The sequence below is a fragment of the Pimephales promelas genome, chromosome 2, assembly GCF_988280905.1.
Source record: "Pimephales promelas chromosome 2, fPimPro1.hap1.1, whole genome shotgun sequence".
NCBI lineage: Eukaryota > Metazoa > Chordata > Actinopteri > Cypriniformes > Leuciscidae > Pimephales > Pimephales promelas.
In genome coordinates this window covers 27,498,298-27,521,460 of record NC_142770.1, presented here as the reverse complement: position 1 = coordinate 27,521,460, position 23,163 = coordinate 27,498,298, and the positions used below count along the sequence as shown (strand labels likewise).

Sequence of the window (23,163 nt, the reverse complement as noted above, 5' to 3'; positions counted from 1 at the left end):
TTCCTCTGTCAGTTTAACATCTGATCCGTCCACTATTCGGGGACGGCGCATTATGTACATTTATGGCTCATGGAGCCGGATGCGGAGCGTGCAAAAAAAAAAAAAAAAAAAAAAGCCCCTTTTTTGACTGGCAAACCGCTGGTGAGGATTGGGGAGAGGGGCAGGGTGCTTCTGACTGAAGGCCTGGGAATTCATACTTACCTGGCAGGGGAGACACCATGATCAGGAAGGTGGTTCACCCAGGGCGAGGCTCGGCCATTGCACTCTGGGTTGTGCTGACCCCTGCGAATTCCCCAAATGTGGGAATCTCGACTGCATAATTTATGGTAGTGGGGGACTGCGTTCGCGCTCTCCCCTGGACAACACTGGTTAAAAGGGCAGATTGTTAAAGCTCCACTTGAGGTTCTTTTGTTTTGTTTTTTTTCTCCACTTCTTCAATATCCAGAGGCAGTCCAGAGAGTTGAACTGCGGCGGTTGCTCGAGAGATACGAAACAGTCTAGGACCGGTCTGTGTGAGGAGGGTTTTCTTTTTTCTCCTCAATTCTTCAAATAGTCTCCAATATTTGACGGACGACTTAGTTCACAGCAGTTGTCCTGGAGGCAAAGTTGTTCGGAATGAGGAGTTCTATCATGTGGTATGAAAACATTGTGCACGTGTGAAACGTCACGTGATATTCAGCCACCCATGTTGTGTTTTTTTCTGTTTACAGCGCCACCAAGTGGCCAGTCGCCGCATTCCTCTTCACGTGACCACGGGCTGAGCCCGTACACAGGTGTACCGAGTTGGGTGCAATTGTCTCATTCCGTTGGAGAGTTATAGCCGTTTAAGTAAAGCCCGCCTCGCCCACCCCCAACGTTTTGGCGTACCGTCGCCAACGTGGATGGAAATTCCAACTGTTTCCCGATCCCTGTTGGCAGTCAGACTCCAGAGAATCTTTCTGCACCGGTTTGGGTCAGATCGGGCAAAAAACCTAGGACTAGTGTGCAAAAGTAGGTTTTTCAGAAAATCCAAAATACCCGAAAATCTCGCCAGCGCGACCACCCAATCCGAGGCATGCATCTTGTTCGGCTCGAGCCAAGGATTCCGGTGATGTAAGACACTTGGGTCTGCGACCGACGGTCGAGGAGTTACGAGCCATTTCGTACTTTTGATCGCTGCAGCGCCACCTTGGGGCCGATCGGGGCGAGCCTTGGTGAGGTTGTAGTACCGGGCCGGTCCTACCATCCCTCAGAGTTTCAAGTCTCTACCACGGACGCTTTGGTCTGCCCGCTCACTTTTAAGGCGGAATGTTGATGATCCAAAATCCCAGGTTGCACTCCAGAGTGTCGTGCTGTGCACTCTGTTGTGATCCATTTTCGGTGTCAACCAATCTGAGCTGAGCTTGTTTGCCGGCGACCTTAGACCCTCTCGCCGCGGCCCAGGTGGGCGTGGCCTTTGCCGGCTCCCCCGCCTCGGCGTCGCTGCGTCATCGCTTCTCGGCCTTTTGGCTAAGATCAAGTATCTTGTCAAACGGTTCAGACTGCGATCGCCTCTTGGAGGTTCTTGGCTCGAGATCTTCTGGTATCCCGAGCCACACATCTCTCGAGAGGTAGATTGAACCAGCTGATTTTACTCCTTCTCAGTTTTAAGGTAAGACCATATTATCTATTTATTTATTTATTGTCTATTTATTTATTTATTTAATATTTATTGGGTTTTTAAAGTTTTAGGCTGTTGGTGCCTCCACCATGTCGGCAGCTCGTGCCGGTGTGCGGAGGCACCACAGCGTGCGGTTTTTATTTAGAGAGGTCGAGGGGAAGCTCCTGGGTATGTCCCGCATGGACTTTTCCAGGAAGCTGATCCAAAAGACCTTACATTTTAAGCCCGAGGACTTGAATTGTTTGATGACTCTGCCCCTGAACAAAGGATTTGATGTTAGCTTTAAGGCTGCTTCCCTGCTAAATGATTTTTGGCAACGGTTTGAAAATGTTAAGGCCCAGTTCTCCATGTTCACTGTGGAGAAACTTTCTGATAACACTCTTAAAACAGTGATTGTTAGGATGTTTAATGAAACAGTGACTGGAGATGATATTTGTGTCTGGCTGGGTAGATTTTGCACTGTTAGAAGTCAGCCTGTCAAAGTGCTAGATGAGGATGGCATTTGGAATTGCTCCTGGTGGATTCCCATTAAACAATGGGAAGACGCTGGGGGCTACCAGGGCCTGAAACATCTGCCTTCTATGATTGTGCTGGGAGAAAACAGAGGCTACATACACTATCAAGGAATGCCTAAGCTGTGTAGAAAATGTGGAAGAGTTGGGCATCTCGCCGAAGCATGCCAAGAACTAGTATGTGGGAAGTGCAAAGAAATTGGTCACAGTTTTGAAAACTGTACCAATGGCAGGCGGTGCAATCTTTGTGGAGAATCATCCCATCTCTACAGAGACTGCCCTAAAAGTTTTGCCAACAAGCTTAAAATGGCCGCCCCGCAAGCACACCAAACAAAAGAACAAAGGGAGGAGGAGGCGGTCCCTGAGGTTTTGGCGGGAATTACATCTCTCCTGCCAGCCTCAGGGATTGGGGCAGAAGAAGGAAGTGGGGCGGCCACAGGGGCAGAGTCAAACATTCAAACAGCCACCACCACTGTGAAAGATAAGGAAGGAGATGAGATACAGGAAGAAACAGATTCTTCATTAGAAACGGTTCCGGACGCGGTTTTAGAAACCAGTGGGAGTGAAACTGAATGTTCACTCCCAAATGCTCAGGTGCAAAAAAGGCCTGCGGGATCTCCTCTGTTTGACACAGAGGAGAAGAAAGCTAGGGCTGCACATCGCTCAGATAGTTCCTTTTTGGACAATCTGGAGCGTGTGTGGCCCCTAGAATCCCCAAATGAGGTGTCCTTTTTGCACGTAAAGCTAAGAACATCATCACCAAAAGAGCTGCAAGAGGTTTCCTCTGCAGCCTCGGAGGTGGTAAGCATTTGCCTCCCCGACCCCAGTCCATCTGGGAGGAGGGGAAGGCAATTGCCACAAGAAATCACATGATTTTAATGATTTTATTGTAGTCTTTTATTGTCTTCTGTTTTAAATGTCTCATACCTTTTTTACCTTACTGCTCATGACCCTCACAATCTCAACCATCAATGTAAGAAGTGTGAGGTCCACCATACGAGCACAGAGCATTTTATCCTTTTTAAATACTTGTAAATCAGATTTGTTTTTAATACAAGAGTGTGCTTTGCCCTTTTTAAATAGGTACACAAAGATGGAGGAATTATGGCTCCCTGGTCCCTCCATATGGAGCGGATCAAACCAAAACAAAAATGACGGTGTTGCTATTTTAATAAAAAATCCCCATATCTTGGTGAAGGGCAGCACAGTGGTGAGGGATGGGCGGGCTCTTTTAGCAAATCTGAATTTTTTAGGTAGAGATTTAAATGTTCTTAATGTGTATGGTTTTACAGGTAAAAATGAAAGGTATGAGCTTTTAGAAGACTTGCAGTCCCACATGTTAGGTAGGGCGCCCCTAGTGGTGGCAGGGGATTTTAACTGTGTTTTATCAAAAAAAGATAGGAAGAGGGTAGGAGAGGATTTTAAAGTAGATAAGACAACGGTTTTATTGCAGGGCTTAGTGAGAGATTTTAAATTAGTCGACTGTTTTAAAAATGTGCATCAAAGAGAGGAGGGCTACACTTGGTTCAGTAGTGATGGCTCCAGAGCCTCTCGCATCGACTATATTTTTACAAGAGACTGCCCGCCAACCGATGCTACAGTCACCCCCCTTTTCTTTTCTGACCACTTAATGCTGTCTTCCACCCTTTCACTGCCCACAGGTGTGACGGTAGGGGGAGGGCTGTGGAAGCTGAACTGCTCCCTCTTAGAAGATGAGGATGTAGTAAAGGAATATAGGGAGCAGTTCAGCCAATGGCAGACCCTCCAAGACTTTTACGATACACGCGCACAGTGGTGGGAGATGGTAAAGGACCGGACAAGACAGTTTTTTAGGAAAGTAGGAAGGGACAAGAAGAATAGGGAAAAGAGATACATGATGGGGCTGCAAAAAAGACTACAAAGATATTTTAATCTTTTTAATAATGGTTTTGATTTTAATGACGAAATGAAAGAGGTCAAAAAAGAAATGTCAGTTTTATCCAGTTATCAAAGTAAAGGGTTTATTTTAAGAAGTAAAGAGAGAGAGATAGAAGAAGGTGAAAAATGTACTAGGTATTTTTTTAAAAAGATATTAACAAGGGGAGGGGCTATAACTAGTGTAAAAGTAGAAGGGAGGGATGTAAAAACAACAGATGAAATTTTAAAAGGGGTTGAGTATTTCTACCAAGAGTTATACAGTCCAAAAGATGTACATGACACCACTCTAAAGGAAGTTTTAAATTTTTTAGTCAAGAAAGTAAAGAGTCCAAATGAGCTTTTAATACAAGATTTTACCATTTTAGAAACTCAAAAAGCACTGAAAGGTTTTAAGAGGGGTAAATCCCCAGGGGAAGATGGACTCCCCCTGGAGTTTTATCTTACCTTTTGGGACATTTTAGCTCACGAATTACTGACTGTTTTTAAGGACTTTGAGACCCTTGACAGACTTCCGGACAGTTTTAGAATAGGGATAGTTTCTTTACTTTACAAAAAAGGTGACCGGACTGACTTAAAAAATTGGAGACCTATTACTCTTTTAAATTTTGATAGCAAACTTTTCAGTAAAATTTTAGCTACACGTATGTCGACCGTTTTAGAGGACGTAATCCACCCGGATCAAGCTTGCGCTGTGCCCAGAAGAAAGATAACAGACAGCCTAGTTCTGATTAGAGATGCCATCTGTTATGCGAGAGACAGAAACATCCGGCTTGTAGCCCTAAATTTAGATTTCGAAAAAGCCTTTGATCGGGTCTCGCACCAGTACCTCCTTCAGGTACTGCAAAAAATGGGCTTTCCAGAGAGGTTTATAGCTTGGGTGGGGCTGCTCTATGAGGGTTTTAGCAGCAAATTTCTTGTAAATGGGCATCTTTCCAAAGCTGTAAATATCCACAGCGGTGTCCGTCAGGGGTGTCCTTTATCTCCCCTTCTGTATGTGGCTTGTATTGAGCCACTGGCACAGATCTTGAGAAGGGATAAATGGATTAAAGGACTAGACATCCCAGGAACTGGTGGACTGACGGCGACCTGTGTTTTATATATGGATGACGTGACTCTTTTAGCGACTGACCTTTTATCAGTACGAAGAGCAATGGACTTGACTGACTGGTACGGTCGGGCCTCGGGCGCCAAGCTTAACAGGAGTAAGTCCGAGGCCCTGCTCTTCGGGCCGTGGGGCGACATGGACACAGGAGGACTAGATTTGGATTTTAAAGAAAATGATTTGAAAATTTTAGGTGTGAAATTTGACAGGGAGGGTGGAGGACAAGGAAACTGGACTGACATGTTAGGGAAAGTTAGGCAAAGACTGGGCTTTTGGGGACTAAGACAACTGACGCTAGAAGGCAAGATTTTAATTTTTAAAGCTGTGATTTTACCACTGATTTTACTTGTCTGTTCTGTTTTTAGTCCCCCAAGACGATTCCTAGCCAAGTTGGAGAGGGCGGTATTTTATTTCCTGTGGGGGTCCAAGTGGGAAAGACTCAAGAGGGAGGTTGTCAAAAAGAAAAAAGAGAATGGCGGGAAAGGCCTCCCAGACCCCCACCTGTTTTTAGGCAGCCGCTTTGCCGCCCTCCACATCCAGTATGCACTGACCCCATCCAGAGAACACAAGACAGCAGCCATGACCCGATTCTGGATGGGGTCATACCTAAGAAGCTTGAAAATTTTACCCATTGATCTTAAAAGCCCAGTGTCTTTTAATTTGTCAAAAGAACACCTTTTTATTAAGACATTTTTAAAGAAATACCTTTTAGAAACAAATGATGCCACTATTTTAACTAACCACAAGTCTCTTGTCTCTCTTGTGCAGGATCGAGAATCGGTGAGTCCAGTTCCAGGCCTCACACTAGGTGAGGCCAAAGACGTTTGGAGGAACGCAGCCCACCCAGCTCTCCAGAACAGGCTCAAGGACTTGTCGTGGATGGTGGCTCATGAGATCCTCCCGGTCAGGGCGGTCATGCACTCCAGAGGCATGGCCAAAAACCCCACCTGCCCACGGTCCGGATGTGGTTCCCCGGAGACCGTCCAACATCTGCTCTGGGAGTGCGGCGTTGCGCGGGACCTGTGGGCCAAGACCGGCCCCCTGTTTTTCCCGTGCCTGCCGGCGGGTCGGGCCCAGGTGGACTACAAGCTCGCCATCCTGGGGGTGGGTCAGGGCTTGAAGGAGTTGACACCACCAACGTTTGCCTCGCTCTGGCTCACCCTCAACCATATAAAGGATGCCATCTGGGCCACCAGAAACCTGCTGGTGGGGAAACGCGTGACGGTCCCCCTCCACGCGTGCGAGCAAAGAATAAGATCAACGCTGCAGGGTGGGCCGCACGTCGTTATTCGGATGGGGGGGCCGGGGTCACACGGAGAGGGTCCCGGCCGCCACCGTACCTGGCTGCCCGTAGATGCACCCTCACCACTCTGGCTACGGGAACAGCGGGCCAGCGGGCCGGAGGAGAGGGGATCTCCGCTGGGCGCTGGAAGCGAGGAGTCTGGGGCCTGTTCTGGAGACCTGGAGTGAATGGACATTCTTGATAGGGACTCACCCTCGATCCTGTACAAGAGATGTTTTATGTGGCATAATTTATTGTTTTATTGTTTTTTATCTGACATGTTTTATTGTTTTATTCCTATTATTTAAACCATTTACCTTTCTTTTAAAACATACATGGACTTTTTACACAACACACAAACACAAGAAACTTTTAACCGTTAATAATGTATCCCTTTTAATATGTGTAAAAATGTGATCTAAAAGAAAAAAAATGTACATGCAAATGGAAATAATGGAATGACACTGTGACAATAAAACTTTTCGAAAGAAAAAAAAATCTGTTCTTATCAGTTTAATATCTGATACGTGCCCTACCCGGGCACCACATATTAAATTGATTTTTGGTCCTGGGAGATGGCATAGGGGCTTGCTCCGTCCACTCCACGCATCGACCCGGTATTGCAGTACTTCTGGGAACGGTGCACCCTCCTAAAGTGTTCAATGAAAGAAATGTAGTGGTCTTGTGTGGCAGAAGGTGATAATGGAGCTAGTGTGAGTGGGTGTTGTAGGTGATCATGTGCTATACTAGCCTGGGTAGAATTGTGGTGTAAAAACAAGACAAAAAGGAACCCCTGTTCCTCTGTCAGTTTAACATCTGATCCGTCCACTATTCGGGGACGGCGCATTATGTACATTTATGGCTCATGGAGCCGGATGCGGAGCGTGCAAAAAAAAAAAAAAAAAAAAAAAGCCCCTTTTTTGACTGGCAAACCGCTGGTGAGGATTGGGGAGAGGGGCAGGGTGCTTCTGACTGAAGGCCTGGGAATTCATACTTACCTGGCAGGGGAGACACCATGATCAGGAAGGTGGTTCACCCAGGGCGAGGCTCGGCCATTGCACTCTGGGTTGTGCTGACCCCTGCGAATTCCCCAAATGTGGGAATCTCGACTGCATAATTTATGGTAGTGGGGGACTGCGTTCGCGCTCTCCCCTGGACAACACTGGTTAAAAGGGCAGATTGTTAAAGCTCCACTTGAGGTTCTTTTGTTTTGTTTTTTTTCTCCACTTCTTCAATATCCAGAGGCAGTCCAGAGAGTTGAACTGCGGCGGTTGCTCGAGAGATACGAAACAGTCTAGGACCGGTCTGTGTGAGGAGGGTTTTCTTTTTTCTCCTCAATTCTTCAAATAGTCTCCAATATTTGACGGACGACTTAGTTCACAGCAGTTGTCCTGGAGGCAAAGTTGTTCGGAATGAGGAGTTCTATCATGTGGTATGAAAACATTGTGCACGTGTGAAACGTCACGTGATATTCAGCCACCCATGTTGTGTTTTTTTCTGTTTACAGCGCCACCAAGTGGCCAGTCGCCGCATTCCTCTTCACGTGACCACGGGCTGAGCCCGTACACAGGTGTACCGAGTTGGGTGCAATTGTCTCATTCCGTTGGAGAGTTATAGCCGTTTAAGTAAAGCCCGCCTCGCCCACCCCCAACGTTTTGGCGTACCGTCGCCAACGTGGATGGAAATTCCAACTGTTTCCCGATCCCTGTTGGCAGTCAGACTCCAGAGAATCTTTCTGCACCGGTTTGGGTCAGATCGGGCAAAAAACCTAGGACTAGTGTGCAAAAGTAGGTTTTTCAGAAAATCCAAAATACCCGAAAATCTCGCCAGCGCGACCACCCAATCCGAGGCATGCATCTTGTTCGGCTCGAGCCAAGGATTCCGGTGATGTAAGACACTTGGGTCTGCGACCGACGGTCGAGGAGTTACGAGCCATTTCGTACTTTTGATCGCTGCAGCGCCACCTTGGGGCCGATCGGGGCGAGCCTTGGTGAGGTTGTAGTACCGGGCCGGTCCTACCATCCCTCAGAGTTTCAAGTCTCTACCACGGACGCTTTGGTCTGCCCGCTCACTTTTAAGGCGGAATGTTGATGATCCAAAATCCCAGGTTGCACTCCAGAGTGTCGTGCTGTGCACTCTGTTGTGATCCATTTTCGGTGTCAACCAATCTGAGCTGAGCTTGTTTGCCGGCGACCTTAGACCCTCTCGCCGCGGCCCAGGTGGGCGTGGCCTTTGCCGGCTCCCCCGCCTCGGCGTCGCTGCGTCATCGCTTCTCGGCCTTTTGGCTAAGATCAAGTGTAGTATCTGTTCTTATCAGTTTAATATCTGATACGTGCCCTACCCGGGCACCACATATTAAATTGATTTTTGGTCCTGGGAGATGGCATAGGGGCTTGCTCCGTCCACTCCACGCATCGACCCGGTATTGCAGTACTTCTGGGAACGGTGCACCCTCCTAAAGTGTTCAATGAAAGAAATGTAGTGGTCTTGTGTGGCAGAAGGTGATAATGGAGCTAGTGTGAGTGGGTGTTGTAGGTGATCATGTGCTATACTAGCCTGGGTAGAATTGTGGTGTAAAAACAAGACAAAAAGGAACCCCTGTTCCTCTGTCAGTTTAACATCTGATCCGTCCACTATTCGGGGACGGCGCATTATGTACATTTATGGCTCATGGAGCCGGATGCGGAGCGTGCAAAAAAAAAAAAAAAAAAAAAAAGCCCCTTTTTTGACTGGCAAACCGCTGGTGAGGATTGGGGAGAGGGGCAGGGTGCTTCTGACTGAAGGCCTGGGAATTCATACTTACCTGGCAGGGGAGACACCATGATCAGGAAGGTGGTTCACCCAGGGCGAGGCTCGGCCATTGCACTCTGGGTTGTGCTGACCCCTGCGAATTCCCCAAATGTGGGAATCTCGACTGCATAATTTATGGTAGTGGGGGACTGCGTTCGCGCTCTCCCCTGGACAACACTGGTTAAAAGGGCAGATTGTTAAAGCTCCACTTGAGGTTCTTTTGTTTTGTTTTTTTTCTCCACTTCTTCAATATCCAGAGGCAGTCCAGAGAGTTGAACTGCGGCGGTTGCTCGAGAGATACGAAACAGTCTAGGACCGGTCTGTGTGAGGAGGGTTTTCTTTTTTCTCCTCAATTCTTCAAATAGTCTCCAATATTTGACGGACGACTTAGTTCACAGCAGTTGTCCTGGAGGCAAAGTTGTTCGGAATGAGGAGTTCTATCATGTGGTATGAAAACATTGTGCACGTGTGAAACGTCACGTGATATTCAGCCACCCATGTTGTGTTTTTTTCTGTTTACAGCGCCACCAAGTGGCCAGTCGCCGCATTCCTCTTCACGTGACCACGGGCTGAGCCCGTACACAGGTGTACCGAGTTGGGTGCAATTGTCTCATTCCGTTGGAGAGTTATAGCCGTTTAAGTAAAGCCCGCCTCGCCCACCCCCAACGTTTTGGCGTACCGTCGCCAACGTGGATGGAAATTCCAACTGTTTCCCGATCCCTGTTGGCAGTCAGACTCCAGAGAATCTTTCTGCACCGGTTTGGGTCAGATCGGGCAAAAAACCTAGGACTAGTGTGCAAAAGTAGGTTTTTCAGAAAATCCAAAATACCCGAAAATCTCGCCAGCGCGACCACCCAATCCGAGGCATGCATCTTGTTCGGCTCGAGCCAAGGATTCCGGTGATGTAAGACACTTGGGTCTGCGACCGACGGTCGAGGAGTTACGAGCCATTTCGTACTTTTGATCGCTGCAGCGCCACCTTGGGGCCGATCGGGGCGAGCCTTGGTGAGGTTGTAGTACCGGGCCGGTCCTACCATCCCTCAGAGTTTCAAGTCTCTACCACGGACGCTTTGGTCTGCCCGCTCACTTTTAAGGCGGAATGTTGATGATCCAAAATCCCAGGTTGCACTCCAGAGTGTCGTGCTGTGCACTCTGTTGTGATCCATTTTCGGTGTCAACCAATCTGAGCTGAGCTTGTTTGCCGGCGACCTTAGACCCTCTCGCCGCGGCCCAGGTGGGCGTGGCCTTTGCCGGCTCCCCCGCCTCGGCGTCGCTGCGTCATCGCTTCTCGGCCTTTTGGCTAAGATCAAGTGTAGTATCTGTTCTTATCAGTTTAATATCTGATACGTGCCCTACCCGGGCACCACATATTAAATTGATTTTTGGTCCTGGGAGATGGCATAGGGGCTTGCTCCGTCCACTCCACGCATCGACCCGGTATTGCAGTACTTCTGGGAACGGTGCACCCTCCTAAAGTGTTCAATGAAAGAAATGTAGTGGTCTTGTGTGGCAGAAGGTGATAATGGAGCTAGTGTGAGTGGGTGTTGTAGGTGATCATGTGCTATACTAGCCTGGGTAGAATTGTGGTGTAAAAACAAGACAAAAAGGAACCCCTGTTCCTCTGTCAGTTTAACATCTGATCCGTCCACTATTCGGGGACGGCGCATTATGTACATTTATGGCTCATGGAGCCGGATGCGGAGCGTGCAAAAAAAAAAAAAAAAAAAAAAGCCCCTTTTTTGACTGGCAAACCGCTGGTGAGGATTGGGGAGAGGGGCAGGGTGCTTCTGACTGAAGGCCTGGGAATTCATACTTACCTGGCAGGGGAGACACCATGATCAGGAAGGTGGTTCACCCAGGGCGAGGCTCGGCCATTGCACTCTGGGTTGTGCTGACCCCTGCGAATTCCCCAAATGTGGGAATCTCGACTGCATAATTTATGGTAGTGGGGGACTGCGTTCGCGCTCTCCCCTGGACAACACTGGTTAAAAGGGCAGATTGTTAAAGCTCCACTTGAGGTTCTTTTGTTTTGTTTTTTTTCTCCACTTCTTCAATATCCAGAGGCAGTCCAGAGAGTTGAACTGCGGCGGTTGCTCGAGAGATACGAAACAGTCTAGGACCGGTCTGTGTGAGGAGGGTTTTCTTTTTTCTCCTCAATTCTTCAAATAGTCTCCAATATTTGACGGACGACTTAGTTCACAGCAGTTGTCCTGGAGGCAAAGTTGTTCGGAATGAGGAGTTCTATCATGTGGTATGAAAACATTGTGCACGTGTGAAACGTCACGTGATATTCAGCCACCCATGTTGTGTTTTTTTCTGTTTACAGCGCCACCAAGTGGCCAGTCGCCGCATTCCTCTTCACGTGACCACGGGCTGAGCCCGTACACAGGTGTACCGAGTTGGGTGCAATTGTCTCATTCCGTTGGAGAGTTATAGCCGTTTAAGTAAAGCCCGCCTCGCCCACCCCCAACGTTTTGGCGTACCGTCGCCAACGTGGATGGAAATTCCAACTGTTTCCCGATCCCTGTTGGCAGTCAGACTCCAGAGAATCTTTCTGCACCGGTTTGGGTCAGATCGGGCAAAAAACCTAGGACTAGTGTGCAAAAGTAGGTTTTTCAGAAAATCCAAAATACCCGAAAATCTCGCCAGCGCGACCACCCAATCCGAGGCATGCATCTTGTTCGGCTCGAGCCAAGGATTCCGGTGATGTAAGACACTTGGGTCTGCGACCGACGGTCGAGGAGTTACGAGCCATTTCGTACTTTTGATCGCTGCAGCGCCACCTTGGGGCCGATCGGGGCGAGCCTTGGTGAGGTTGTAGTACCGGGCCGGTCCTACCATCCCTCAGAGTTTCAAGTCTCTACCACGGACGCTTTGGTCTGCCCGCTCACTTTTAAGGCGGAATGTTGATGATCCAAAATCCCAGGTTGCACTCCAGAGTGTCGTGCTGTGCACTCTGTTGTGATCCATTTTCGGTGTCAACCAATCTGAGCTGAGCTTGTTTGCCGGCGACCTTAGACCCTCTCGCCGCGGCCCAGGTGGGCGTGGCCTTTGCCGGCTCCCCCGCCTCGGCGTCGCTGCGTCATCGCTTCTCGGCCTTTTGGCTAAGATCAAGTGTAGTATCTGTTCTTATCAGTTTAATATCTGATACGTGCCCTACCCGGGCACCACATATTAAATTGATTTTTGGTCCTGGGAGATGGCATAGGGGCTTGCTCCGTCCACTCCACGCATCGACCCGGTATTGCAGTACTTCTGGGAACGGTGCACCCTCCTAAAGTGTTCAATGAAAGAAATGTAGTGGTCTTGTGTGGCAGAAGGTGATAATGGAGCTAGTGTGAGTGGGTGTTGTAGGTGATCATGTGCTATACTAGCCTGGGTAGAATTGTGGTGTAAAAACAAGACAAAAAGGAACCCCTGTTCCTCTGTCAGTTTAACATCTGATCCGTCCACTATTCGGGGACGGCGCATTATGTACATTTATGGCTCATGGAGCCGGATGCGGAGCGTGCAAAAAAAAAAAAAAAAAAAAAAGCCCCTTTTTTGACTGGCAAACCGCTGGTGAGGATTGGGGAGAGGGGCAGGGTGCTTCTGACTGAAGGCCTGGGAATTCATACTTACCTGGCAGGGGAGACACCATGATCAGGAAGGTGGTTCACCCAGGGCGAGGCTCGGCCATTGCACTCTGGGTTGTGCTGACCCCTGCGAATTCCCCAAATGTGGGAATCTCGACTGCATAATTTATGGTAGTGGGGGACTGCGTTCGCGCTCTCCCCTGGACAACACTGGTTAAAAGGGCAGATTGTTAAAGCTCCACTTGAGGTTCTTTTGTTTTGTTTTTTTTCTCCACTTCTTCAATATCCAGAGGCAGTCCAGAGAGTTGAACTGCGGCGGTTGCTCGAGAGATACGAAACAGTCTAGGACCGGTCTGTGTGAGGAGGGTTTTCTTTTTTCTCCTCAATTCTTCAAATAGTCTCCAATATTTGACGGACGACTTAGTTCACAGCAGTTGTCCTGGAGGCAAAGTTGTTCGGAATGAGGAGTTCTATCATGTGGTATGAAAACATTGTGCACGTGTGAAACGTCACGTGATATTCAGCCACCCATGTTGTGTTTTTTTCTGTTTACAGCGCCACCAAGTGGCCAGTCGCCGCATTCCTCTTCACGTGACCACGGGCTGAGCCCGTACACAGGTGTACCGAGTTGGGTGCAATTGTCTCATTCCGTTGGAGAGTTATAGCCGTTTAAGTAAAGCCCGCCTCGCCCACCCCCAACGTTTTGGCGTACCGTCGCCAACGTGGATGGAAATTCCAACTGTTTCCCGATCCCTGTTGGCAGTCAGACTCCAGAGAATCTTTCTGCACCGGTTTGGGTCAGATCGGGCAAAAAACCTAGGACTAGTGTGCAAAAGTAGGTTTTTCAGAAAATCCAAAATACCCGAAAATCTCGCCAGCGCGACCACCCAATCCGAGGCATGCATCTTGTTCGGCTCGAGCCAAGGATTCCGGTGATGTAAGACACTTGGGTCTGCGACCGACGGTCGAGGAGTTACGAGCCATTTCGTACTTTTGATCGCTGCAGCGCCACCTTGGGGCCGATCGGGGCGAGCCTTGGTGAGGTTGTAGTACCGGGCCGGTCCTACCATCCCTCAGAGTTTCAAGTCTCTACCACGGACGCTTTGGTCTGCCCGCTCACTTTTAAGGCGGAATGTTGATGATCCAAAATCCCAGGTTGCACTCCAGAGTGTCGTGCTGTGCACTCTGTTGTGATCCATTTTCGGTGTCAACCAATCTGAGCTGAGCTTGTTTGCCGGCGACCTTAGACCCTCTCGCCGCGGCCCAGGTGGGCGTGGCCTTTGCCGGCTCCCCCGCCTCGGCGTCGCTGCGTCATCGCTTCTCGGCCTTTTGGCTAAGATCAAGTGTAGTATCTGTTCTTATCAGTTTAATATCTGATACGTGCCCTACCCGGGCACCACATATTAAATTGATTTTTGGTCCTGGGAGATGGCATAGGGGCTTGCTCCGTCCACTCCACGCATCGACCCGGTATTGCAGTACTTCTGGGAACGGTGCACCCTCCTAAAGTGTTCAATGAAAGAAATGTAGTGGTCTTGTGTGGCAGAAGGTGATAATGGAGCTAGTGTGAGTGGGTGTTGTAGGTGATCATGTGCTATACTAGCCTGGGTAGAATTGTGGTGTAAAAACAAGACAAAAAGGAACCCCTGTTCCTCTGTCAGTTTAACATCTGATCCGTCCACTATTCGGGGACGGCGCATTATGTACATTTATGGCTCATGGAGCCGGATGCGGAGCGTGCAAAAAAAAAAAAAAAAAAAAAAAGCCCCTTTTTTGACTGGCAAACCGCTGGTGAGGATTGGGGAGAGGGGCAGGGTGCTTCTGACTGAAGGCCTGGGAATTCATACTTACCTGGCAGGGGAGACACCATGATCAGGAAGGTGGTTCACCCAGGGCGAGGCTCGGCCATTGCACTCTGGGTTGTGCTGACCCCTGCGAATTCCCCAAATGTGGGAATCTCGACTGCATAATTTATGGTAGTGGGGGACTGCGTTCGCGCTCTCCCCTGGACAACACTGGTTAAAAGGGCAGATTGTTAAAGCTCCACTTGAGGTTCTTTTGTTTTGTTTTTTTTCTCCACTTCTTCAATATCCAGAGGCAGTCCAGAGAGTTGAACTGCGGCGGTTGCTCGAGAGATACGAAACAGTCTAGGACCGGTCTGTGTGAGGAGGGTTTTCTTTTTTCTCCTCAATTCTTCAAATAGTCTCCAATATTTGACGGACGACTTAGTTCACAGCAGTTGTCCTGGAGGCAAAGTTGTTCGGAATGAGGAGTTCTATCATGTGGTATGAAAACATTGTGCACGTGTGAAACGTCACGTGATATTCAGCCACCCATGTTGTGTTTTTTTCTGTTTACAGCGCCACCAAGTGGCCAGTCGCCGCATTCCTCTTCACGTGACCACGGGCTGAGCCCGTACACAGGTGTACCGAGTTGGGTGCAATTGTCTCATTCCGTTGGAGAGTTATAGCCGTTTAAGTAAAGCCCGCCTCGCCCACCCCCAACGTTTTGGCGTACCGTCGCCAACGTGGATGGAAATTCCAACTGTTTCCCGATCCCTGTTGGCAGTCAGACTCCAGAGAATCTTTCTGCACCGGTTTGGGTCAGATCGGGCAAAAAACCTAGGACTAGTGTGCAAAAGTAGGTTTTTCAGAAAATCCAAAATACCCGAAAATCTCGCCAGCGCGACCACCCAATCCGAGGCATGCATCTTGTTCGGCTCGAGCCAAGGATTCCGGTGATGTAAGACACTTGGGTCTGCGACCGACGGTCGAGGAGTTACGAGCCATTTCGTACTTTTGATCGCTGCAGCGCCACCTTGGGGCCGATCGGGGCGAGCCTTGGTGAGGTTGTAGTACCGGGCCGGTCCTACCATCCCTCAGAGTTTCAAGTCTCTACCACGGACGCTTTGGTCTGCCCGCTCACTTTTAAGGCGGAATGTTGATGATCCAAAATCCCAGGTTGCACTCCAGAGTGTCGTGCTGTGCACTCTGTTGTGATCCATTTTCGGTGTCAACCAATCTGAGCTGAGCTTGTTTGCCGGCGACCTTAGACCCTCTCGCCGCGGCCCAGGTGGGCGTGGCCTTTGCCGGCTCCCCCGCCTCGGCGTCGCTGCGTCATCGCTTCTCGGCCTTTTGGCTAAGATCAAGTGTAGTATCTGTTCTTATCAGTTTAATATCTGATACGTGCCCTACCCGGGCACCACATATTAAATTGATTTTTGGTCCTGGGAGATGGCATAGGGGCTTGCTCCGTCCACTCCACGCATCGACCCGGTATTGCAGTACTTCTGGGAACGGTGCACCCTCCTAAAGTGTTCAATGAAAGAAATGTAGTGGTCTTGTGTGGCAGAAGGTGATAATGGAGCTAGTGTGAGTGGGTGTTGTAGGTGATCATGTGCTATACTAGCCTGGGTAGAATTGTGGTGTAAAAACAAGACAAAAAGGAACCCCTGTTCCTCTGTCAGTTTAACATCTGATCCGTCCACTATTCGGGGACGGCGCATTATGTACATTTATGGCTCATGGAGCCGGATGCGGAGCGTGCAAAAAAAAAAAAAAAAAAAAAAAGCCCCTTTTTTGACTGGCAAACCGCTGGTGAGGATTGGGGAGAGGGGCAGGGTGCTTCTGACTGAAGGCCTGGGAATTCATACTTACCTGGCAGGGGAGACACCATGATCAGGAAGGTGGTTCACCCAGGGCGAGGCTCGGCCATTGCACTCTGGGTTGTGCTGACCCCTGCGAATTCCCCAAATGTGGGAATCTCGACTGCATAATTTATGGTAGTGGGGGACTGCGTTCGCGCTCTCCCCTGGACAACACTGGTTAAAAGGGCAGATTGTTAAAGCTCCACTTGAGGTTCTTTTGTTTTGTTTTTTTTCTCCACTTCTTCAATATCCAGAGGCAGTCCAGAGAGTTGAACTGCGGCGGTTGCTCGAGAGATACGAAACAGTCTAGGACCGGTCTGTGTGAGGAGGGTTTTCTTTTTTCTCCTCAATTCTTCAAATAGTCTCCAATATTTGACGGACGACTTAGTTCACAGCAGTTGTCCTGGAGGCAAAGTTGTTCGGAATGAGGAGTTCTATCATGTGGTATGAAAACATTGTGCACGTGTGAAACGTCACGTGATATTCAGCCACCCATGTTGTGTTTTTTTCTGTTTACAGCGCCACCAAGTGGCCAGTCGCCGCATTCCTCTTCACGTGACCACGGGCTGAGCCCGTACACAGGTGTACCGAGTTGGGTGCAATTGTCTCATTCCGTTGGAGAGTTATAGCCGTTTAAGTAAAGCCCGCCTCGCCCACCCCCAACGTTTTGGCGTACCGTCGCCAACGTGGATGGAAATTCCAACTGTTTCCCGATCCCTGTTGGCAGTCAGACTCCAGAGAATCTTTCTGCACCGGTTTGGGTCAGATCGGGCAAAAAACCTAGGACTAGTGTGCAAAAGTAGGTTTTTCAGAAAATCCAAAATACCCGAAAATCTCGCCAGCGCGACCACCCAATCCGAGGCATGCATCTTGTTCGGCTCGAGCCAAGGATTCCGGTGATGTAAGACACTTGGGTCTGCGACCGACGGTCGAGGAGTTACGAGCCATTTCGTACTTTTGATCGCTGCAGCGCCACCTTGGGGCCGATCGGGGCGAGCCTTGGTGAGGTTGTAGTACCGGGCCGGTCCTACCATCCCTCAGAGTTTCAAGTCTCTACCACGGACGCTTTGGTCTGCCCGCTCACTTTTAAGGCGGAATGTTGATGATCCAAAATCCCAGGTTGCACTCCAGAGTGTCGTGCTGTGCACTCTGTTGTGATCCATTTTCGGTGTCAACCAATCTGAGCTGAGCTTGTTTGCCGGCGACCTTAGACCCTCTCGCCGCGGCCCAGGTGGGCGTGGCCTTTGCCGGCTCCCCCGCCTCGGCGTCGCTGCGTCATCGCTTCTCGGCCTTTTGGCTAAGATCAAGTGTAGTATCTGTTCTTATCAGTTTAATATCTGATACGTGCCCTACCCGGGCACCACATATTAAATTGATTTTTGGTCCTGGGAGATGGCATAGGGGCTTGCTCCGTCCACTCCACGCATCGACCCGGTATTGCAGTACTTCTGGGAACGGTGCACCCTCCTAAAGTGTTCAATGAAAGAAATGTAGTGGTCTTGTGTGGCAGAAGGTGATAATGGAGCTAGTGTGAGTGGGTGTTGTAGGTGATCATGTGCTATACTAGCCTGGGTAGAATTGTGGTGTAAAAACAAGACAAAAAGGAACCCCTGTTCCTCTGTCAGTTTAACATCTGATCCGTCCACTATTCGGGGACGGCGCATTATGTACATTTATGGCTCATGGAGCCGGATGCGGAGCGTGCAAAAAAAAAAAAAAAAAAAAAAAGCCCCTTTTTTGACTGGCAAACCGCTGGTGAGGATTGGGGAGAGGGGCAGGGTGCTTCTGACTGAAGGCCTGGGAATTCATACTTACCTGGCAGGGGAGACACCATGATCAGGAAGGTGGTTCACCCAGGGCGAGGCTCGGCCATTGCACTCTGGGTTGTGCTGACCCCTGCGAATTCCCCAAATGTGGGAATCTCGACTGCATAATTTATGGTAGTGGGGGACTGCGTTCGCGCTCTCCCCTGGACAACACTGGTTAAAAGGGCAGATTGTTAAAGCTCCACTTGAGGTTCTTTTGTTTTGTTTTTTTTCTCCACTTCTTCAATATCCAGAGGCAGTCCAGAGAGTTGAACTGCGGCGGTTGCTCGAGAGATACGAAACAGTCTAGGACCGGTCTGTGTGAGGAGGGTTTTCTTTTTTCTCCTCAATTCTTCAAATAGTCTCCAATATTTGACGGACGACTTAGTTCACAGCAGTTGTCCTGGAGGCAAAGTTGTTCGGAATGAGGAGTTCTATCATGTGGTATGAAAACATTGTGCACGTGTGAAACGTCACGTGATATTCAGCCACCCATGTTGTGTTTTTTTCTGTTTACAGCGCCACCAAGTGGCCAGTCGCCGCATTCCTCTTCACGTGACCACGGGCTGAGCCCGTACACAGGTGTACCGAGTTGGGTGCAATTGTCTCATTCCGTTGGAGAGTTATAGCCGTTTAAGTAAAGCCCGCCTCGCCCACCCCCAACGTTTTGGCGTACCGTCGCCAACGTGGATGGAAATTCCAACTGTTTCCCGATCCCTGTTGGCAGTCAGACTCCAGAGAATCTTTCTGCACCGGTTTGGGTCAGATCGGGCAAAAAACCTAGGACTAGTGTGCAAAAGTAGGTTTTTCAGAAAATCCAAAATACCCGAAAATCTCGCCAGCGCGACCACCCAATCCGAGGCATGCATCTTGTTCGGCTCGAGCCAAGGATTCCGGTGATGTAAGACACTTGGGTCTGCGACCGACGGTCGAGGAGTTACGAGCCATTTCGTACTTTTGATCGCTGCAGCGCCACCTTGGGGCCGATCGGGGCGAGCCTTGGTGAGGTTGTAGTACCGGGCCGGTCCTACCATCCCTCAGAGTTTCAAGTCTCTACCACGGACGCTTTGGTCTGCCCGCTCACTTTTAAGGCGGAATGTTGATGATCCAAAATCCCAGGTTGCACTCCAGAGTGTCGTGCTGTGCACTCTGTTGTGATCCATTTTCGGTGTCAACCAATCTGAGCTGAGCTTGTTTGCCGGCGACCTTAGACCCTCTCGCCGCGGCCCAGGTGGGCGTGGCCTTTGCCGGCTCCCCCGCCTCGGCGTCGCTGCGTCATCGCTTCTCGGCCTTTTGGCTAAGATCAAGTGTAGTATCTGTTCTTATCAGTTTAATATCTGATACGTGCCCTACCCGGGCACCACATATTAAATTGATTTTTGGTCCTGGGAGATGGCATAGGGGCTTGCTCCGTCCACTCCACGCATCGACCCGGTATTGCAGTACTTCTGGGAACGGTGCACCCTCCTAAAGTGTTCAATGAAAGAAATGTAGTGGTCTTGTGTGGCAGAAGGTGATAATGGAGCTAGTGTGAGTGGGTGTTGTAGGTGATCATGTGCTATACTAGCCTGGGTAGAATTGTGGTGTAAAAACAAGACAAAAAGGAACCCCTGTTCCTCTGTCAGTTTAACATCTGATCCGTCCACTATTCGGGGACGGCGCATTATGTACATTTATGGCTCATGGAGCCGGATGCGGAGCGTGCAAAAAAAAAAAAAAAAAAAAAAGCCCCTTTTTTGACTGGCAAACCGCTGGTGAGGATTGGGGAGAGGGGCAGGGTGCTTCTGACTGAAGGCCTGGGAATTCATACTTACCTGGCAGGGGAGACACCATGATCAGGAAGGTGGTTCACCCAGGGCGAGGCTCGGCCATTGCACTCTGGGTTGTGCTGACCCCTGCGAATTCCCCAAATGTGGGAATCTCGACTGCATAATTTATGGTAGTGGGGGACTGCGTTCGCGCTCTCCCCTGGACAACACTGGTTAAAAGGGCAGATTGTTAAAGCTCCACTTGAGGTTCTTTTGTTTTGTTTTTTTTCTCCACTTCTTCAATATCCAGAGGCAGTCCAGAGAGTTGAACTGCGGCGGTTGCTCGAGAGATACGAAACAGTCTAGGACCGGTCTGTGTGAGGAGGGTTTTCTTTTTTCTCCTCAATTCTTCAAATAGTCTCCAATATTTGACGGACGACTTAGTTCACAGCAGTTGTCCTGGAGGCAAAGTTGTTCGGAATGAGGAGTTCTATCATGTGGTATGAAAACATTGTGCACGTGTGAAACGTCACGTGATATTCAGCCACCCATGTTGTGTTTTTTTCTGTTTACAGCGCCACCAAGTGGCCAGTCGCCGCATTCCTCTTCACGTGACCACGGGCTGAGCCCGTACACAGGTGTACCGAGTTGGGTGCAATTGTCTCATTCCGTTGGAGAGTTATAGCCGTTTAAGTAAAGCCCGCCTCGCCCACCCCCAACGTTTTGGCGTACCGTCGCCAACGTGGATGGAAATTCCAACTGTTTCCCGATCCCTGTTGGCAGTCAGACTCCAGAGAATCTTTCTGCACCGGTTTGGGTCAGATCGGGCAAAAAACCTAGGACTAGTGTGCAAAAGTAGGTTTTTCAGAAAATCCAAAATACCCGAAAATCTCGCCAGCGCGACCACCCAATCCGAGGCATGCATCTTGTTCGGCTCGAGCCAAGGATTCCGGTGATGTAAGACACTTGGGTCTGCGACCGACGGTCGAGGAGTTACGAGCCATTTCGTACTTTTGATCGCTGCAGCGCCACCTTGGGGCCGATCGGGGCGAGCCTTGGTGAGGTTGTAGTACCGGGCCGGTCCTACCATCCCTCAGAGTTTCAAGTCTCTACCACGGACGCTTTGGTCTGCCCGCTCACTTTTAAGGCGGAATGTTGATGATCCAAAATCCCAGGTTGCACTCCAGAGTGTCGTGCTGTGCACTCTGTTGTGATCCATTTTCGGTGTCAACCAATCTGAGCTGAGCTTGTTTGCCGGCGACCTTAGACCCTCTCGCCGCGGCCCAGGTGGGCGTGGCCTTTGCCGGCTCCCCCGCCTCGGCGTCGCTGCGTCATCGCTTCTCGGCCTTTTGGCTAAGATCAAGTGTAGTATCTGTTCTTATCAGTTTAATATCTGATACGTGCCCTACCCGGGCACCACATATTAAATTGATTTTTGGTCCTGGGAGATGGCATAGGGGCTTGCTCCGTCCACTCCACGCATCGACCCGGTATTGCAGTACTTCTGGGAACGGTGCACCCTCCTAAAGTGTTCAATGAAAGAAATGTAGTGGTCTTGTGTGGCAGAAGGTGATAATGGAGCTAGTGTGAGTGGGTGTTGTAGGTGATCATGTGCTATACTAGCCTGGGTAGAATTGTGGTGTAAAAACAAGACAAAAAGGAACCCCTGTTCCTCTGTCAGTTTAACATCTGATCCGTCCACTATTCGGGGACGGCGCATTATGTACATTTATGGCTCATGGAGCCGGATGCGGAGCGTGCAAAAAAAAAAAAAAAAAAAAAAGCCCCTTTTTTGACTGGCAAACCGCTGGTGAGGATTGGGGAGAGGGGCAGGGTGCTTCTGACTGAAGGCCTGGGAATTCATACTTACCTGGCAGGGGAGACACCATGATCAGGAAGGTGGTTCACCCAGGGCGAGGCTCGGCCATTGCACTCTGGGTTGTGCTGACCCCTGCGAATTCCCCAAATGTGGGAATCTCGACTGCATAATTTATGGTAGTGGGGGACTGCGTTCGCGCTCTCCCCTGGACAACACTGGTTAAAAGGGCAGATTGTTAAAGCTCCACTTGAGGTTCTTTTGTTTTGTTTTTTTTCTCCACTTCTTCAATATCCAGAGGCAGTCCAGAGAGTTGAACTGCGGCGGTTGCTCGAGAGATACGAAACAGTCTAGGACCGGTCTGTGTGAGGAGGGTTTTCTTTTTTCTCCTCAATTCTTCAAATAGTCTCCAATATTTGACGGACGACTTAGTTCACAGCAGTTGTCCTGGAGGCAAAGTTGTTCGGAATGAGGAGTTCTATCATGTGGTATGAAAACATTGTGCACGTGTGAAACGTCACGTGATATTCAGCCACCCATGTTGTGTTTTTTTCTGTTTACAGCGCCACCAAGTGGCCAGTCGCCGCATTCCTCTTCACGTGACCACGGGCTGAGCCCGTACACAGGTGTACCGAGTTGGGTGCAATTGTCTCATTCCGTTGGAGAGTTATAGCCGTTTAAGTAAAGCCCGCCTCGCCCACCCCCAACGTTTTGGCGTACCGTCGCCAACGTGGATGGAAATTCCAACTGTTTCCCGATCCCTGTTGGCAGTCAGACTCCAGAGAATCTTTCTGCACCGGTTTGGGTCAGATCGGGCAAAAAACCTAGGACTAGTGTGCAAAAGTAGGTTTTTCAGAAAATCCAAAATACCCGAAAATCTCGCCAGCGCGACCACCCAATCCGAGGCATGCATCTTGTTCGGCTCGAGCCAAGGATTCCGGTGATGTAAGACACTTGGGTCTGCGACCGACGGTCGAGGAGTTACGAGCCATTTCGTACTTTTGATCGCTGCAGCGCCACCTTGGGGCCGATCGGGGCGAGCCTTGGTGAGGTTGTAGTACCGGGCCGGTCCTACCATCCCTCAGAGTTTCAAGTCTCTACCACGGACGCTTTGGTCTGCCCGCTCACTTTTAAGGCGGAATGTTGATGATCCAAAATCCCAGGTTGCACTCCAGAGTGTCGTGCTGTGCACTCTGTTGTGATCCATTTTCGGTGTCAACCAATCTGAGCTGAGCTTGTTTGCCGGCGACCTTAGACCCTCTCGCCGCGGCCCAGGTGGGCGTGGCCTTTGCCGGCTCCCCCGCCTCGGCGTCGCTGCGTCATCGCTTCTC

At 49.7% G+C, this 23,163-nt stretch overlaps 18 non-coding genes and 1 pseudogene across 18 annotated transcripts; all 19 read left to right on the top strand.

Annotated features, from left to right (window-relative positions):
* The first annotated feature begins 193 nt into the window (after positions 1–193).
* LOC148996019 (U1 spliceosomal RNA) lies at positions 194–358 on the top strand. Its single transcript, XR_016147579.1, has one exon. It is a non-coding gene; the product is annotated as a U1 spliceosomal RNA (small nuclear RNA).
* Positions 359–6,926: 6,568 nt separating this feature from the next.
* On the top strand, positions 6,927–7,103 carry LOC148996018 (U2 spliceosomal RNA; annotated as a pseudogene).
* A 339-nt stretch (positions 7,104–7,442) lies between these two features.
* LOC148996017 (U1 spliceosomal RNA) lies at positions 7,443–7,607 on the top strand. Its single transcript, XR_016147560.1, has one exon. It is a non-coding gene; the product is annotated as a U1 spliceosomal RNA (small nuclear RNA).
* A 1,110-nt stretch (positions 7,608–8,717) lies between these two features.
* On the top strand, positions 8,718–8,908 carry LOC148996016 (U2 spliceosomal RNA). The gene has a single exon (XR_016148711.1). It is a non-coding gene; the product is annotated as a U2 spliceosomal RNA (small nuclear RNA).
* A 339-nt stretch (positions 8,909–9,247) lies between these two features.
* On the top strand, positions 9,248–9,412 carry LOC148996015 (U1 spliceosomal RNA). Its single transcript, XR_016147540.1, has one exon. It is a non-coding gene; the product is annotated as a U1 spliceosomal RNA (small nuclear RNA).
* Positions 9,413–10,522: 1,110 nt separating this feature from the next.
* On the top strand, positions 10,523–10,713 carry LOC148996014 (U2 spliceosomal RNA). The gene has a single exon (XR_016148710.1). It is a non-coding gene; the product is annotated as a U2 spliceosomal RNA (small nuclear RNA).
* Positions 10,714–11,051: 338 nt separating this feature from the next.
* On the top strand, positions 11,052–11,216 carry LOC148996013 (U1 spliceosomal RNA). The gene has a single exon (XR_016150590.1). It is a non-coding gene; the product is annotated as a U1 spliceosomal RNA (small nuclear RNA).
* Positions 11,217–12,326: 1,110 nt separating this feature from the next.
* Positions 12,327–12,517, top strand: LOC148996012 (U2 spliceosomal RNA). Its single transcript, XR_016148709.1, has one exon. It is a non-coding gene; the product is annotated as a U2 spliceosomal RNA (small nuclear RNA).
* A 338-nt stretch (positions 12,518–12,855) lies between these two features.
* On the top strand, positions 12,856–13,020 carry LOC148996011 (U1 spliceosomal RNA). Its single transcript, XR_016150579.1, has one exon. It is a non-coding gene; the product is annotated as a U1 spliceosomal RNA (small nuclear RNA).
* A 1,110-nt stretch (positions 13,021–14,130) lies between these two features.
* Positions 14,131–14,321, top strand: LOC148996010 (U2 spliceosomal RNA). The gene has a single exon (XR_016148707.1). It is a non-coding gene; the product is annotated as a U2 spliceosomal RNA (small nuclear RNA).
* A 339-nt stretch (positions 14,322–14,660) lies between these two features.
* LOC148996009 (U1 spliceosomal RNA) lies at positions 14,661–14,825 on the top strand. The gene has a single exon (XR_016150568.1). It is a non-coding gene; the product is annotated as a U1 spliceosomal RNA (small nuclear RNA).
* Positions 14,826–15,935: 1,110 nt separating this feature from the next.
* LOC148996008 (U2 spliceosomal RNA) lies at positions 15,936–16,126 on the top strand. Its single transcript, XR_016148704.1, has one exon. It is a non-coding gene; the product is annotated as a U2 spliceosomal RNA (small nuclear RNA).
* Positions 16,127–16,465: 339 nt separating this feature from the next.
* LOC148996007 (U1 spliceosomal RNA) lies at positions 16,466–16,630 on the top strand. The gene has a single exon (XR_016150557.1). It is a non-coding gene; the product is annotated as a U1 spliceosomal RNA (small nuclear RNA).
* Positions 16,631–17,740: 1,110 nt separating this feature from the next.
* On the top strand, positions 17,741–17,931 carry LOC148996006 (U2 spliceosomal RNA). Its single transcript, XR_016148703.1, has one exon. It is a non-coding gene; the product is annotated as a U2 spliceosomal RNA (small nuclear RNA).
* A 339-nt stretch (positions 17,932–18,270) lies between these two features.
* Positions 18,271–18,435, top strand: LOC148996005 (U1 spliceosomal RNA). Its single transcript, XR_016150546.1, has one exon. It is a non-coding gene; the product is annotated as a U1 spliceosomal RNA (small nuclear RNA).
* A 1,110-nt stretch (positions 18,436–19,545) lies between these two features.
* Positions 19,546–19,736, top strand: LOC148996004 (U2 spliceosomal RNA). The gene has a single exon (XR_016148702.1). It is a non-coding gene; the product is annotated as a U2 spliceosomal RNA (small nuclear RNA).
* Positions 19,737–20,074: 338 nt separating this feature from the next.
* On the top strand, positions 20,075–20,239 carry LOC148996003 (U1 spliceosomal RNA). The gene has a single exon (XR_016150535.1). It is a non-coding gene; the product is annotated as a U1 spliceosomal RNA (small nuclear RNA).
* Positions 20,240–21,349: 1,110 nt separating this feature from the next.
* LOC148996002 (U2 spliceosomal RNA) lies at positions 21,350–21,540 on the top strand. The gene has a single exon (XR_016148701.1). It is a non-coding gene; the product is annotated as a U2 spliceosomal RNA (small nuclear RNA).
* A 338-nt stretch (positions 21,541–21,878) lies between these two features.
* Positions 21,879–22,043, top strand: LOC148996001 (U1 spliceosomal RNA). Its single transcript, XR_016150524.1, has one exon. It is a non-coding gene; the product is annotated as a U1 spliceosomal RNA (small nuclear RNA).
* Positions 22,044–23,163: the final 1,120 nt, after the last annotated feature.